An 11,128-nucleotide genomic window follows, 5' to 3' on the forward strand; every position below is an offset into this window, starting at 1 on the left:
CCTCCTCCCCGACATGGCGCAGGGCTCAGAGACACCTGAGACGCTGCTACCAAAGTCCAAAGGGCATCGGTTGCTCCTCCAAAGCACCCGAGCAGACCGCGTTGTCCAGCCAGCCCCTGGGCCTCCCTGGGGTGCCCAGCACAAAAGTGCAGACAACCACCGGACTCGCAATATCAGTTTGAGGATGTTTCTGCCACTCTAAGGACCCGCAGGCCAGCTGGGCCTTCAGGCAGGACAGAGAGCCCCGGAATCCGACGTGGAGAGCTGCGTGGACGTCCCCATCAGGAGGCGGTCCCCACCTCCGAGGCTCTCCCCTTGCGGGGAGCGGCAGCCCCAGGGCCTCAGGGAAGACACCAGGCTGGGCCCCCCGCGGCACAGCGGGGCACGTCCCCGTCCCCGGCAGGGGACTTAGCGATGCCTGCGCCAGACTGCTGCGGCCGCCCTGCTGCCGGGTTCCTGGAGGGCTTCCTGGAAGCAGCGTCCACACCAAGCCCCTGGAAGGCCCAGGCGACGGAGGAGCCGGTCAGGCAGGGGCCGAGGACGGTGACGGGCGGGGAGGAGCGTGTCAGGCAGGGGCAGAGGACGGTGACAGGCCGGGCGGGAAGGAGCCGGTCAGGCAGGGGCCCAGGACAGTGACGGGCCTGGCCGGGGAGGAGCGGAGCGAGTCAGGCAGTGGCCCAGGTGGTGGGCCGGGCGGGGACGAGCCTGTCAGGCAGGGGCAGAGGACGGTGACGGTGACGGTGACGGGCCGGGGCGGGAAGGGGCCGGTCAGGCAGGGGCAGGGGCCGAGGACAGTGACGGGCCTGGCGGGGGAGGAGCGCGTCAGGCAGGGGCAGAGGAGACGGGCTGGGTAAGGGGTAGGGTGACAGTTAGGGCACAATTCACAATCGCAAAGATGTGGAAGCGACCCGAGTGCCCATCCATCCAGGAGTGCATTAATAACATGCGGCGCATGGACACCACGGAGTGCCATTCGGCTATGAGGAGCAGCGGTGAGAGGGCGCCTCTCGTGTTCTCCTGGCCAGAGCTGGAACCCGTTCCAGTAGGCCAGGTATCCCAAGAACGGACACACGAGCACCACGTGCGCGCGCTCACCGGCAAATTGGTACGAACGGATGGACACCTAAGTGGACAGCGAGGAATCACCTTCATCGGGTGGGTGTCGGGCGGGCGTGGGGAGGGGGTGGGCATACACATGCATTAGGGAGGGGGTGGGTGCGCACCGACTGGGGGATGGGCGCACTTGAAGCTCTGACCCGAGGGGGGAGGCGGGGAAAGAGCAATGCACCCGACCTGAACATTGGTACCCCCACAATACGCTGGGAGAAAATGAGAAATAAATAAGGAGACAGGGGGGAGGGGGGCACGGGCAACACATGTCACCTCAATACTTGTACTCCCATCATCTGCTTGAAAAGAGAGAGAAAAGAAAATGCAATCATAGAGATAAGAGACACTTTCTAAGAAAATGAATCCGAAAAGAAAAGTAAAAGGAGGCCTGTCGAGCAGGTCTGGGTGTGACTCCGGATCCCCCAACCTCCAGTGCCACCACCAGAGATTCCTGCGTGTAGCCCATAGAACCCCAAAAGCAACGGGACGAGTTCTGGTCACATACTCGCTCAAAGTGACATCCTGGAATCCTTCCGGAACTCCCTCCCCTCTCAGACTCTCGAGGTTTCCTCCAGCGTGTCGGTTCCCACAGACCAGACCTTTGGTCTGAGACCTGACAGTCCAGATGGCACGCATGCTGCCCCGTGGCGGCGGTGTCCCCGCTTGGGACAAGAGGAGGCCCCACGGTGCGGGCTGGGGCGGCAGGCACCGCGGCGGGCGCTGAGGGTGGGGGTGATCCGCCGGACGGCCGCCCCGCCGCCGCGCTCCCAGCAAGGGGACAGAGCAACAGGCAAAAAAAAAAAAAAAAAGCCTAGGGCACCCGGGATTCCCAGGCGGTCTCCTATCCAAGTACTAACCAGGCCCGACGCTGCTTAGCTTCTGAGAGCAGACGAGATGGGGCGCGTTCGGGGTGGTGTGGCCGTAGACCGCGGAGGGCGCCCCTGCCCCGCTCAAGAGGCCAGCCTCACCGCGCTTCCCCGCGATAGCGCTGACCCGCGCCGGGCCTGTGGAGTTCGCCGGCCCGGTCGGGCGGACTCCGGAGGACTGAGGTGAGGGACGTGGCGGGGCGGGGTGGGATGGGGGGCTGTCTACACACACACACACACACACACAGACACGATGCGCCTCCACGGCTGGACCCGCCAAGGTGGAGACCTTCCAGCCCCCCTCCTCTCCTCACCTCGCCTCCTTCACCTACCCGCCCCCACCCCCAGCGCGCGGCCGCTGACTGCGCACGCGCGCTCACCCTTTGACCCCAGCCAGGGGCCGCCCTCCCGCACAACCCCTGTCAGCTGCGCCCCCGCCCTGTGGGTGGGCTGCCGCCTATTCCCCAGGGCCAGGGCTGGGGCACAGCGCATGGGGGAGGGGAGCGAGTGTAGGGGCGTCTCTGGGGATGTGTCCCATGGCTGGGGTGGGGCGGGGCGGGGTGGTTTGGGGGGCGCTGAAGAAATCAGTCCCCTCCATCTCCTACCTCTGGAAAACCCCCAAGCCCTTGGAGAACTGCCGGCACCGCTCCCGTGGGGGCCGGGACCCTGCTCTGTGTCCTCCTGTGGCCCAGTCCAAGGGGCCTGGGCCTGGCCCGGGGCTGGATTGGACCCCAACCACCCTCGGGTGTGGACTTGCTAAAAGCCGGCGATTAGATATTGGATTCGAGCTTCCTTGAGGTCATTTCACTAATGAAGGCACCGAAAAGAGTTTCCTAATCCATCTGTGAGGGTGGCAACTGAAAGAGAATTTTAAAGCTGACAGAATAGGCGAGGAAAGGCATAGGAGATTTCCACACCCAGTAAGGAAGACTTTCCCGAAATGGAAGAAAGAAACGAGCAAACAGAGACACCGGTAGCCCGCCCGGATCAGAGTCTGCTCCTTAGAGAAAGCACCCTGACCAGGTTCACCCGTGGGTGGGTGGCGAGCCAGTGGCATTCAGAAGCGCGAGGCCCCCAGTCCGTGCAGAAGACACCTGCACTCGGGTGTGTGTGGCGGCAGGATTCCCAAGCAGCTCCAAATGGTAATCCAAAGAGAAGCCAGGGAGTTCCCAAGGCCCCAGGTGTCCTCAGCCCACGACTGGCTGCTGGGGGAATGCGAAGCCCGGCTCCTTGTCTCAGAGCGGGACAACCAGGAGGTGGGACGTACACCCCGGGGTTCCCAGGAGGATCAGGCTGAAGCTGGTACTTGGCCTGAAAATGTCCCCTCGCATGGGCACCCCCTTCCGCTTCCGGCTCCTCTACTCCCGGTGCCCCTCCATCCAGGGGCCAGACTTTAAGAAGTCACCCGCAGGAGAATCCTGGTCCCAAAGGAGCCTTCTGGGGGACCCGTGCTGAGAGAGGGTGTGGGCATGGCCCGCTGGGGCTCTGCCCGGCCCAGGGCTGGGAGATGCCACCTCCCAGCTCCGGGTCCCTGCAGGAAGCGTTGGCAAGCACAGGGCCAGTCCCCCAAAGGCCCAGGTGCAGGGAGCCCAGGCCAAGCAGCCTGTGGAAGAAGCCACATGCCGTGCCACCCCGGGAACACGACTGCAGGTCGCGGCCCCTCCCGCCTCCTCCCCGACATGGCGCAGGGCTCAGAGACACCTGAGACGCTGCTACCAAAGTCCAAAGGGCATCGGTTGCTCCTCCAAAGCACCCGAGCAGACCGCGTTGTCCAGCCAGCCCCTGGGCCTCCCTGGGGTGCCCAGCACAAAAGTGCAGACAACCACCGGACTCGCAATATCAGTTTGAGGATGTTTCTGCCACTCTAAGGACCCGCAGGCCAGCTGGGCCTTCAGGCAGGACAGAGAGCCCCGGAATCCGACGTGGAGAGCTGCGTGGACGTCCCCATCAGGAGGCGGTCCCCACCTCCGAGGCTCTCCCCTTGCGGGGAGCGGCAGCCCCAGGGCCTCAGGGAAGACACCAGGCTGGGCCCCCCGCGGCACAGCGGGGCACGTCCCCGTCCCCGGCAGGGGACTTAGCGATGCCTGCGCCAGACTGCTGCGGCCGCCCTGCTGCCGGGTTCCTGGAGGGCTTCCTGGAAGCAGCGTCCACACCAAGCCCCTGGAAGGCCCAGGCGACGGAGGAGCCGGTCAGGCAGGGGCCGAGGACGGTGACGGGCGGGGAGGAGCGTGTCAGGCAGGGGCCGAGGACGGTGACAGGCCGGGCGGGAAGGAGCCGGTCAGGCAGGGGCCCAGGACAGTGACGGGCCTGGCCGGGGAGGAGCGGAGCGAGTCAGGCAGTGGCCCAGGTGGTGGGCCGGGCGGGGACGAGCCTGTCAGGCAGGGGCAGAGGACGGTGACGGTGACGGTGACGGTGACGGGCCGGGGCGGGAAGGGGCCGGTCAGGCAGGGGCAGGGGCCGAGGACAGTGACGGGCCTGGCGGGGGAGGAGCGCGTCAGGCAGGGGCAGAGGAGACGGGCTGGGTAAGGGGTAGGGTGACAGTTAGGGCACAATTCACAATCGCAAAGATGTGGAAGCGACCCGAGTGCCCATCCATCCAGGAGTGCATTAATAACATGCGGCGCGTGGACACCACGGAGTGCCATTCGGCTGTGAGGAGCAGCGGTGAGAGCGCGCCTCTCGTGTTCTCCTGGCCAGAGCTGGAACCCGTTCCAGTAGGCCAGGTATCCCAAGAACGGACACACGAGCACCACGTGCGCGCGCTCACCGGCAAATTGGTACGAACGGATGGACACCTAAGTGGACAGCGAGGAATCACCTTCATCGGGTGGGTGTCGGGCGGGCGTGGGGAGGGGGTGGGCATACACATGCATTAGGGAGGGGGTGGGTGCGCACCGACTGGGGGATGGGCGCACTTGAAGCTCTGACCCGAGGGGGGAGGCGGGGAAAGAGCAATGCACCCGACCTGAACATTGGTACCCCCACAATACGCTGGGAGAAAATGAGAAATAAATAAGGAGACAGGGGGGAGGGGGGCACGGGCAACACATGTCACCTCAATACTTGTACTCCCATCATCTGCTTGAAAAGAGAGAGAAAAGAAAATGCAATCATAGAGATAAGAGACACTTTCTAAGAAAATGAATCCGAAAAGAAAAGTAAAAGGAGGCCTGTCGAGCAGGTCTGGGTGTGACTCCGGATCCCCCAACCTCCAGTGCCACCACCAGAGATTCCTGCGTGTAGCCCATAGAACCCCAAAAGCAACGGGACGAGTTCTGGTCACATACTCGCTCAAAGTGACATCCTGGAATCCTTCCGGAACTCCCTCCCCTCTCAGACTCTCGAGGTTTCCTCCAGCGTGTCGGTTCCCACAGACCAGACCTTTGGTCTGAGACCTGACAGTCCAGATGGCACGCATGCTGCCCCGTGGCGGCGGTGTCCCCGCTTGGGACAAGAGGAGGCCCCACGGTGCGGGCTGGGGCGGCAGGCACCGCGGCGGGCGCTGAGGGTGGGGGTGATCCGCCGGACGGCCGCCCCGCCGCCGCGCTCCCAGCAAGGGGACAGAGCAACAGGCAAAAAAAAAAAAAAAAAGCCTAGGGCACCCGGGATTCCCAGGCGGTCTCCCATCCAAGTACTAACCAGGCCCGACGCTGCTTAGCTTCTGAGAGCAGACGAGATGGGGCGCGTTCGGGGTGGTGTGGCCGTAGACCGCGGAGGGCGCCCCTGCCCCGCTCAAGAGGCCAGCCTCACCGCGCTTCCCCGCGATAGCGCTGACCCGCGCCGGGCCTGTGGAGTTCGCCGGCCCGGTCGGGCGGACTCCGGAGGACTGAGGTGAGGGACGTGGCGGGGCGGGGTGGGATGGGGGGCTGTCTACACACACACACACACACACACAGACACGATGCGCCTCCACGGCTGGACCCGCCAAGGTGGAGACCTTCCAGCCCCCCTCCTCTCCTCACCTCGCCTCCTTCACCTACCCGCCCCCACCCCCAGCGCGCGGCCGCTGACTGCGCACGCGCGCTCACCCTTTGACCCCAGCCAGGGGCCGCCCTCCCGCACAACCCCTGTCAGCTGCGCCCCCGCCCTGTGGGTGGGCTGCCGCCTATTCCCCAGGGCCAGGGCTGGGGCACAGCGCATGGGGGAGGGGAGCGAGTGTAGGGGCGTCTCTCGGGATGTGTCCCATGGCTGGGGTGGGGCGGGGCGGGGTGGTTTGGGGGGCGCTGAAGAAATCAGTCCCCTCCATCTCCTACCTCTGGAAAACCCCCAAGCCCTTGGAGAACTGCCGGCACCGCTCCCGTGGGGGCCGGGACCCTGCTCTGTGTCCTCCTGTGGCCCAGTCCAAGGGGCCTGGGCCTGGCCCGGGGCTGGATTGGACCCCAACCACCCTCGGGTGTGGACTTGCTAAAAGCCGGCGATTAGATATTGGATTCGAGCTTCCTTGAGGTCATTTCACTAATGAAGGCACCGAAAAGAGTTTCCTAATCCATCTGTGAGGGTGGCAACTGAAAGAGAATTTTAAAGCTGACAGAATAGGCGAGGAAAGGCATAGGAGATTTCCACACCCAGTAAGGAGACTTTCCCGAAATGGAAGAAAGAAACGAGCAAACAGAGACACCGGTAGCCCGCCCGGATCAGAGTCTGCTCCTTAGAGAAAGCACCCTGACCAGGTTCACCCGTGGGTGGGTGGCGAGCCAGTGGCATTCAGAAGCGCGAGGCCCCCAGTCCGTGCAGAAGACACCTGCACTCGGGTGTGTGTGGCGGCAGGATTCCCAAGCAGCTCCAAATGGTAATCCAAAGAGAAGCCAGGGAGTTCCCAAGGCCCCAGGTGTCCTCAGCCCACGACTGGCTGCTGGGGGAATGCGAAGCCCGGCTCCTTGTCTCAGAGCGGGACAACCAGGAGGTGGGACGTACACCCCGGGGTTCCCAGGAGGATCAGGCTGAAGCTGGTACTTGGCCTGAAAATGTCCCCTCGCATGGGCACCCCCTTCCGCTTCCGGCTCCTCTACTCCCGGTGCCCCTCCATCCAGGGGCCAGACTTTAAGAAGTCACCCGCAGGAGAATCCTGGTCCCAAAGGAGCCTTCTGGGGGACCCGTGCTGAGAGAGGGTGTGGGCATGGCCCGCTGGGGCTCTGCCCGGCCCAGGGCTGGGAGATGCCACCTCCCAGCTCCGGGTCCCTGCAGGAAGCGTTGGCAAGCCACAGGGCCAGTCCCCCAAAGGCCCAGGTGCAGGGAGCCCAGGCCAAGCAGCCTGTGGAAGAAGCCACATGCCGTGCCACCCCGGGAACACGACTGCAGGTCGCGGCCCCTCCCGCCTCCTCCCCGACATGGCGCAGGGCTCAGAGACACCTGAGACGCTGCTACCAAAGTCCAAAGGGCATCGGTTGCTCCTCCAAAGCACCCGAGCAGACCGCGTTGTCCAGCCAGCCCCTGGGCCTCCCTGGGGTGCCCAGCACAAAAGTGCAGACAACCACCGGACTCGCAATATCAGTTTGAGGATGTTTCTGCCACTCTAAGGACCCGCAGGCCAGCTGGGCCTTCAGGCAGGACAGAGAGCCCCGGAATCCGACGTGGAGAGCTGCGTGGACGTCCCCATCAGGAGGCGGTCCCCACCTCCGAGGCTCTCCCCTTGCGGGGAGCGGCAGCCCCAGGGCCTCAGGGAAGACACCAGGCTGGGCCCCCCGCGGCACAGCGGGGCACGTCCCCGTCCCCGGCAGGGGACTTAGCGATGCCTGCGCCAGACTGCTGCGGCCGCCCTGCTGCCGGGTTCCTGGAGGGCTTCCTGGAAGCAGCGTCCACACCAAGCCCCTGGAAGGCCCAGGCGACGGAGGAGCCGGTCAGGCAGGGGCCGAGGACGGTGACGGGCGGGGAGGAGCGTGTCAGGCAGGGGCAGAGGACGGTGACAGGCCGGGCGGGAAGGAGCCGGTCAGGCAGGGGCCCAGGACAGTGACGGGCCTGGCCGGGGAGGAGCGGAGCGAGTCAGGCAGTGGCCCAGGTGGTGGGCCGGGCGGGGACGAGCCTGTCAGGCAGGGGCAGAGGACGGTGACGGTGACGGTGACGGGCCGGGGCGGGAAGGGGCCGGTCAGGCAGGGGCAGGGGCCGAGGACAGTGACGGGCCTGGCGGGGGAGGAGCGCGTCAGGCAGGGGCAGAGGAGACGGGCTGGGTAAGGGGTAGGGTGACAGTTAGGGCACAATTCACAATCGCAAAGATGTGGAAGCGACCCGAGTGCCCATCCATCCAGGAGTGCATTAATAACATGCGGCGCGTGGACACCACGGAGTGCCATTCGGCTGTGAGGAGCAGCGGTGAGAGCGCGCCTCTCGTGTTCTCCTGGCCAGAGCTGGAACCCGTTCCAGTAGGCCAGGTATCCCAAGAACGGACACACGAGCACCACGTGCGCGCGCTCACCGGCAAATTGGTACGAACGGATGGACACCTAAGTGGACAGCGAGGAATCACCTTCATCGGGTGGGTGTCGGGCGGGCGTGGGGAGGGGGTGGGCATACACATGCATTAGGGAGGGGGTGGGTGCGCACCGACTGGGGGATGGGCGCACTTGAAGCTCTGACCCGAGGGGGGAGGCGGGGAAAGAGCAATGCACCCGACCTGAACATTGGTACCCCCACAATACGCTGGGAGAAAATGAGAAATAAATAAGGAGACAGGGGGGAGGGGGGCACGGGCAACACATGTCACCTCAATACTTGTACTCCCATCATCTGCTTGAAAAGAGAGAGAAAAGAAAATGCAATCATAGAGATAAGAGACACTTTCTAAGAAAATGAATCCGAAAAGAAAAGTAAAAGGAGGCCTGTCGAGCAGGTCTGGGTGTGACTCCGGATCCCCCAACCTCCAGTGCCACCACCAGAGATTCCTGCGTGTAGCCCATAGAACCCCAAAAGCAACGGGACGAGTTCTGGTCACATACTCGCTCAAAGTGACATCCTGGAATCCTTCCGGAACTCCCTCCCCTCTCAGACTCTCGAGGTTTCCTCCAGCGTGTCGGTTCCCACAGACCAGACCTTTGGTCTGAGACCTGACAGTCCAGATGGCACGCATGCTGCCCCGTGGCGGCGGTGTCCCCGCTTGGGACAAGAGGAGGCCCCACGGTGCGGGCTGGGGCGGCAGGCACCGCGGCGGGCGCTGAGGGTGGGGGTGATCCGCCGGACGGCCGCCCCGCCGCTGCGCTCCCAGCAAGGGGACAGAGCAACAGGCAAAAAAAAAAAAAAAAAGCCTAGGGCACCCGGGATTCCCAGGCGGTCTCCTATCCAAGTACTAACCAGGCCCGACGCTGCTTAGCTTCTGAGAGCAGACGAGATGGGGCGCGTTCGGGGTGGTGTGGCCGTAGACCGCGGAGGGCGCCCCTGCCCCGCTCAAGAGGCCAGCCTCACCGCGCTTCCCCGCGATAGCGCTGACCCGCGCCGGGCCTGTGGAGTTCGCCGGCCCGGTCGGGCGGACTCCGGAGGACTGAGGTGAGGGACGTGGCGGGGCGGGGTGGGATGGGGGGCTGTCTACACACACACACACACACACACAGACACGATGCGCCTCCACGGCTGGACCCGCCAAGGTGGAGACCTTCCAGCCCCCCTCCTCTCCTCACCTCGCCTCCTTCACCTACCCGCCCCCACCCCCAGCGCGCGGCCGCTGACTGCGCACGCGCGCTCACCCTTTGACCCCAGCCAGGGGCCGCCCTCCCGCACAACCCCTGTCAGCTGCGCCCCCGCCCTGTGGGTGGGCTGCCGCCTATTCCCCAGGGCCAGGGCTGGGGCACAGCGCATGGGGGAGGGGAGCGAGTGTAGGGGCGTCTCTCGGGATGTGTCCCATGGCTGGGGTGGGGCGGGGCGGGGTGGTTTGGGGGGCGCTGAAGAAATCAGTCCCCTCCATCTCCTACCTCTGGAAAACCCCCAAGCCCTTGGAGAACTGCCGGCACCGCTCCCGTGGGGGCCGGGACCCTGCTCTGTGTCCTCCTGTGGCCCAGTCCAAGGGGCCTGGGCCTGGCCCGGGGCTGGATTGGACCCCAACCACCCTCGGGTGTGGACTTGCTAAAAGCCGGCGATTAGATATTGGATTCGAGCTTCCTTGAGGTCATTTCACTAATGAAGGCACCGAAAAGAGTTTCCTAATCCATCTGTGAGGGTGGCAACTGAAAGAGAATTTTAAAGCTGACAGAATAGGCGAGGAAAGGCATAGGAGATTTCCACACCCAGTAAGGAAGACTTTCCCGAAATGGAAGAAAGAAACGAGCAAACAGAGACACCGGTAGCCCGCCCGGATCAGAGTCTGCTCCTTAGAGAAAGCACCCTGACCAGGTTCACCCGTGGGTGGGTGGCGAGCCAGTGGCATTCAGAAGCGCGAGGCCCCCAGTCCGTGCAGAAGACACCTGCACTCGGGTGTGTGTGGCGGCAGGATTCCCAAGCAGCTCCAAATGGTAATCCAAAGAGAAGCCAGGGAGTTCCCAAGGCCCCAGGTGTCCTCAGCCCACGACTGGCTGCTGGGGGAATGCGAAGCCCGGCTCCTTGTCTCAGAGCGGGACAACCAGGAGGTGGGACGTACACCCCGGGGTTCCCAGGAGGATCAGGCTGAAGCTGGTACTTGGCCTGAAAATGTCCCCTCGCATGGGCACCCCCTTCCGCTTCCGGCTCCTCTACTCCCGGTGCCCCTCCATCCAGGGGCCAGACTTTAAGAAGTCACCCGCAGGAGAATCCTGGTCCCAAAGGAGCCTTCTGGGGGACCCGTGCTGAGAGAGGGTGTGGGCATGGCCCGCTGGGGCTCTGCCCGGCCCAGGGCTGGGAGATGCCACCTCCCAGCTCCGGGTCCCTGCAGGAAGCGTTGGCAAGCACAGGGCCAGTCCCCCAAAGGCCCAGGTGCAGGGAGCCCAGGCCAAGCAGCCTGTGGAAGAAGCCACATGCCGTGCCACCCCGGGAACACGACTGCAGGTCGCGGCCCCTCCCGCCTCCTCCCCGACATGGCGCAGGGCTCAGAGACACCTGAGACGCTGCTACCAAAGTCCAAAGGGCATCGGTTGCTCCTCCAAAGCACCCGAGCAGACCGCGTTGTCCAGCCAGCCCCTGGGCCTCCCTGGGGTGCCCAGCACAAAAGTGCAGACAACCACCGGACTCGCAATATCAGTTTGAGGATGTTTCTGCCA

The 11,128-nt window shown here is 64.4% G+C and overlaps 3 pseudogenes; all 3 read right to left on the reverse strand.

Moving 5' to 3' along the window:
- Nucleotides 1-1,918: 1,918 nt before the first annotated feature.
- On the reverse strand, nucleotides 1,919-2,037 carry LOC142864645 (uncharacterized; annotated as a pseudogene).
- Nucleotides 2,038-5,566: 3,529 nt separating this feature from the next.
- LOC142864561 (uncharacterized) lies at nucleotides 5,567-5,685 on the reverse strand (annotated as a pseudogene).
- Nucleotides 5,686-9,208: 3,523 nt separating this feature from the next.
- LOC142864646 (uncharacterized) lies at nucleotides 9,209-9,327 on the reverse strand (annotated as a pseudogene).
- Nucleotides 9,328-11,128: the final 1,801 nt, after the last annotated feature.

This window comes from Microcebus murinus, chromosome 25 (genome assembly GCF_040939455.1).
Source record: "Microcebus murinus isolate Inina chromosome 25, M.murinus_Inina_mat1.0, whole genome shotgun sequence".
Lineage (NCBI taxonomy): Eukaryota > Metazoa > Chordata > Mammalia > Primates > Cheirogaleidae > Microcebus > Microcebus murinus.